At 51.7% G+C, this 5682-nt stretch overlaps 1 pseudogene; it reads right to left on the minus strand.

Moving 5' to 3' along the window:
• Nucleotides 1-1749: 1749 nt before the first annotated feature.
• On the minus strand, nt 1750-2773 carry LOC123092697 (CASP-like protein 1D1; annotated as a pseudogene).
• Nucleotides 2774-5682: the final 2909 nt, after the last annotated feature.

The following is a 5682-nucleotide window of genomic DNA, read 5'->3' on the forward strand; positions in this document are numbered from 1 at the left end:
CCTCTAGTCGAATACTAGCACTTTCACGGGGGACCTCTCGGGTGCTCTCCGCGCCGTCCGATCTACCCTAATGGCGCGAACCTGGGCAACCCGGCTGGGCAGTCCATGATGGGTGGATCGAGGGATGCGTGGGGCCACCGTCATGTGGGTGACCGCGTCGCACGCGCATGCGACATCTCACGCGCTTGCCCAATGCGAGGGGACAGTCAGACCCACCTGTCGGCCTTTTCGCCCCCGGTCGGTTGGTTTGGTTGCGCTAGACGGGGTCTACGTTGAGTCTGTCCGGCCACACCCCGTGTCGATGGCGTCGTCACGCGCTCTTATCCATCAGATCACGTCGTCTGATTTGCCTGGATATGGCGAGCAACCGAGAGACCCGGGGTGGGCGGTCCATGACGGGTGGACCAATGGCTACACAGGGCAATCATCATTGTGGTGGCTCATGTCGCGCGTGTGCAGCGTCTCGCATGCATGCCCACACGCGAGGGGCCAACCAGACCCGCATGTCAGCCTCTTCGGCACCCCGCGGACTGATTTGGTTGTGCCAAGGAGGGCATGCGTCGAGTCTGTCCGACTATGCCCCGCGTCGATGGCTCCGTGGCACGCTCCTGTCCGCCGGACCTATGCATCTGGTAGGCACCCAGACATTTTTGCTCGGGGGTCCATGGCGCGTGGGGCGCATACGTGACCAGGTCCACATCTCTGGGGTAGTTTTTCTTCGAGCCCACGTGTGCCTCCTCCTCTAGCCATGTCGTTGTCTCAACATGGAGGAATCCGAGGAAGAGGAGGAGGGTGACGATGAACAGGATCCACGGGACGAGGACTACAATGAGATCAACATGTGACAACTGCCAGATGGACCTCCACTCACTCAGTCGTCCCAAATGAGGAAGGGGGCTATAGAGGATAGAGGATCCTTATAGTCCATCGCCGTTCCAGAGAGAGCGTGCTCGAGGCGGTCTCAAACCAAATGAAGACCACGCAAAGAGAGCCGAGGATCGTCTAAACAAGAGGGGAAGAAAGTAATATGGACACTTGCTTGCTATGTAGTATTTTAGAACCTTGTATTTGGTTGCATTGAACTTGGTATGTTGAACACTCTATGTTGAACTTGGTATGTTGAACACTCTATATTGAACTTGGTATGTTGAACTATTTGTGATCAAATTATTTTGTGATGGACAATTGTTGTATGGTGGAATTTGAATGTTATGGTTATACGCAATTATATTGTTGTTATACTGAATTATATTGTTATTTGATGTCAACGGTGTGCTAGTCAGAATGGTAAATGAGCTCTGGAGTGGTTACATGGGCCTACCGCCACTTTCCTGGCGATAGGGTTACATGCCCTACCGCCTAAAGAAACATCCGAGAACTTTTAGTATCGTTTAGGCTAAATTTAGTACCCTACCGCCATAGACCTTGGTAATAGGGTTACATGCCCTACCGCCCACAAAAGCCCCCAATCTCTTACCCGCTCAAGATGTCTACCGTCAAGGACGCTGGCATAAGTTTTAATGTGCTAGCTACTTGTCCACGTCAACGAGTGCTGCGACAACGACCATATTTCTACCGCCATAGATCCTGGTGGTAGTACGTTAAATCCTACCGCTGAGGATGATGGCGATAGCAAATGGTCAAATTCGTTTTTTTTAGAATGGGTCCAATCGTTCCAAACTATGCCACAAAGATCAGAACCGTGATTTTGACCGATAAAAGTCGTGCTTACTGTCACAAAGCAATGTGTTGTAGAAACAAACAAGTTTAAAACATCAACGTACATGAACATATCGGAGAGCACTCCACAGCCACAGGAACACGTAGCATCTTTTATACAACTGACCGCCGGCCCGCAAAGCTCACCAAAGCCGACGGATGACATGCAGGGCAAATGAAATTTGTCCGCCAGCCGGACGAGGGAGCAGGGCTGGACGCCTGGTTCGATCAGCGGCTTCTCCGGTAGAGGGAGTAGGCGTTGAGGACGACGAGGAGGACGAGGATGATGGAGGCGACGAGGCCGAGGCAGGTGGCGCTGCCGATGTGGCGGCAGAACTTGTCGTAGATGTTGCAGATCTTGTTCCACCGCGTGTGCGAGTTCCCCTTCAGCCCCACCCAGGCCACGGCCCCCGCCGTGCCCGTCGCCGACGCCATGATGCCCGCGTAAACCTGCCATGGTTACACATAGGATCGTTACATCAACCAGTGGCCTGCGTGCAACTGCACATGTGAGAACAATTCGTTCAAGGTAGAAGATACTCACCACATCAAGCAGAATGAGGACGAAGATCCCCTTGGCACAGGAAGCCGAGCTTGACATGGACTTGACGGAGCTGGCGGCCGTCAGAAGGCTATACAAGCTCGTCATGCACAGCGCCACGAGAAGATAACTGCGAACCATACGTAGACAGGGTACACATAAGCATCAGCAGTCCATGTTTTTATATGCACCGTACCAACGTGGAAGTTTATTAATTCCCGTAGGAGAGGAGAGACGTATGTCACGACGATCGACTCACGTACATGAGCGCTGGCGAGTCTTTGCAAGGGCACGATCTCCGTCTGCTTGGCGGTGACCAGCACGACGAGCCCCGACAGCGAGACGGCGAACAGCAGCACCCTCAGGCCCAGGTCGGCGCCGTGGAGCCAGGCCGGAGAGGACGGCGCCGTCTTCCCGCTGTCCTCCACCGTGCCGGCCATGCCTTCGGTCGGGGCGCGCACTTGTCTATAGCTGGGCGGGGAGTCTGCGGTTTCTGAGCACTAGCAGAGATTCAACGGATTGATCGCCGAGGCGTCGTGGCACGGCAGTGCGTGGTTTTATAGGCTTGTAGCCGCCGCTGGCCCAGGGTGGGGCACGTGCATGAGAATGCACGCTATCAGCCAGTCACTGCCCTTGCCCTTGTTTACACACAGGCTGCTGCAGGTACGCAATGCATGTCTGACTTTGACTTGTAAGTAAGCCCGCGTTGTACGCCAACTTACCACGATCGCGTCCACTATGTTGCAGTCTCATCCACACCGCAAATACTTACGTTTTGGCGCGTTCACGTGCTCTCTTTCTTTAGAATTCAAGCAAGCGCTGGACGCGTTTGGTAGGCTGCATCAAGCCCAACCAGTCTCTCATGGGTTAAATAGTGAGTTGATTGGTTGTCTAGCTTGTATGTAGAAACTGGGCTGCACGAAACTTAAAGTGCTTCCAGCCTGGCTCTCGAGAAACGCTCAGATCAACCGTTTTCCACGCGGGTTGAGAATACGAGTTAGGCTTGATGCAGCAAACCAAACGACATACAGAACATAGCAAGAGTCTGTATACACTTAAATAGGCTCCGCTAAACCAAGCTTCACTGAGAAAGTAACCAAATGCGCCCTTGTGCTTTATTGTGTGATGGTATGTCTCCTACCGGCACGGGAGGTGACATCCATATCCACACTGACCCCACTTACTAGCATGCATGGTCATTGGTCTATAGTATATTATCATAGTGAAATGAAAGTTCTACACCGATTGGTCAGTCAGATAAGCAATGCTAATATTGACGTGGCTACCTGTTCTCAAATGTATCCATCGCTTTCACTCGCTGATAGAATTCCCGATTCTGGTTAGGGGTTGCTTATCTAGTTTGTGTTAGTCAACGTGCCCTATCTGACGAACTGGTATATAATGTCTTTTTACTTTCGAAGATGAGAGCAGCCTGGGCTGAGTCTGACTAGAGAAGATTTTGGCTGCCGTGGGAAACTGGGATCCCATCCGGCTGTATTGGTATATTTATACGACGATGCTTGCTCGTATACAGAATTACGACAGGTCGTGGAGATCAGATCGTGATCACAGCAGATCACGTTACAATATGTTAGCATATACTGATATACATATCCTAACACTCCCTCTCAATATCAGCCTCATACAAGGCTAAGATTGTACGTAATCGATTTAAAGAATCACCTTATATTACTAACTCGTTTAGCAAACCCGGCAGCAACTTCTTCTTTTAGATAGGAGGCACATGCCCAGCCTTAAAGATAAGGCCCTAACAAATTCAACCTGTAACCGCTCGTAGGAGCGTTCGGTGGAAACGTATGCCGCTAGGCAGGGACGCCTTCGTGCTTATATCAATCAGGGATTACATCGGTTACACGAAGAGCAAATGAACAGACTCTCAAGGAAACCATCCAGGACGGAGGACAGCCAGTGGGAGCGGCGGTGGCAATCTTCGATGACTGCTATCACTATGCTTGTGATTTTCCGACTTCGGTTTGGTTTGAGGAGCCTATTAGTGAAATTGCAATGTTTCTCATAAACGATGTATTGGTTATTGCTAATAAATAAAATTTCGTTTTAATTTAAAAAATAAATAAACAGACTCAAGGAAACTGAAAGAGCTCTCTAGGAGTAAATTGCACAAAACCATCACTTTAAAGGTTCTGGTTTGCAGAAAACACTACGCTACATTTTTTTGGCAGAAAACACCACCTCTATGGTAATTGTTTTGCAAAAGTCACTGATCGACGGATTAGAGTGTTTTAAGTACGTTTATGACAGGTGGGTCTAGATTTTGCCGACGTGGCTAACGGCTCTGCCGAAACAGCGTTAGGTGAGGGATTTTACAAGGAGGCCCTTACATCAAAATCAGAAAAGCGATCGGCTCCATGGACGAGCTCTTCTTCGCGGGCGGCGTGGCCGCGCCAGCGATGCAGCCCAAGCGAAGAGCTCCTCTTCGCGAGCGGTGTGGCCGCACCGGCGACGTGGCCTCAACGAAGAGCTCTTCTCGGCGGGCAGAGTTGCTCGTTGTGGGCGGTGTGGCCACCGCAACCGAGGAGCTCTTCTTCGCGGGAAGAGATGGTCGTCGCAGGTGGTGTGGCCACGCCGGTGAGGTGACGGCGTTTGACGTCAAGGGCGGCATGGACAACGACCAGCTCTTCTTCATAGGCAGAGATGGTCGTCGCGGGCGGCGTAGCCACGCCAGCGAGGCGGCGACGTCCTTGGCGCTCGTTTCGGGCGGCTGCGACTCAGGGCTGATCCGGGCGAGCAGGACGATTAGAGGGAGGGGGAAGCAGTCAGAGGGCAGTCTGGGCTTGCTGGCGAAGCGGCGACATCCATGGTGCTCGTTCATTGCGTTGTGGGTTGTGCGACTGCGACACAAGGTCAATCCGAGCGGCCAGTAGGAGTAGAGGAAGGAGAGAGAAGCTGGAGGGGCTGCTGAGCTTGCCGGCGACGCCGGCTGTGATGATGCAGTCTAACTGTGTGACGGCGGTCGGGATCGGGCGTGGGTGGCGGCATGCCTGGGTTCCACTTCCACCATGGGAAAGGGGATAGAGACAGGGAGTTGACTTTATCGGTGAGAGAAACCGATGAAAATTGGAGAAGAAGATCCAGCTGACAGGTGGGTCCCGTGTCCGGTCTGACGCCATTTTGGCAGAGCCCTTACACCACGTGGGCAAAATCTGGACCCACCTATCATAAACATACTTAGAACACTCCAATCTACCGATCAGTGGTTTTTTGCAAAAGGATTACTGTAGAGGTGGTGTTTTCTGCCAAAAAAATATAGCGTAGTATTTTCTGCAAACTAAGCGTTTGAAGTGGTGGCTTTATGCAATTTACTCAACTCTCTAGAATTCTCTAGACTTAACCCACTACCGATCCATTATATCATTGGGTCGGTTACATAAATGATCTAACAC

Source organism: Triticum aestivum, chromosome 1B (genome assembly GCF_018294505.1).
Source record: "Triticum aestivum cultivar Chinese Spring chromosome 1B, IWGSC CS RefSeq v2.1, whole genome shotgun sequence".
In the NCBI taxonomy this organism is placed as follows: domain Eukaryota; kingdom Viridiplantae; phylum Streptophyta; class Magnoliopsida; order Poales; family Poaceae; genus Triticum; species Triticum aestivum.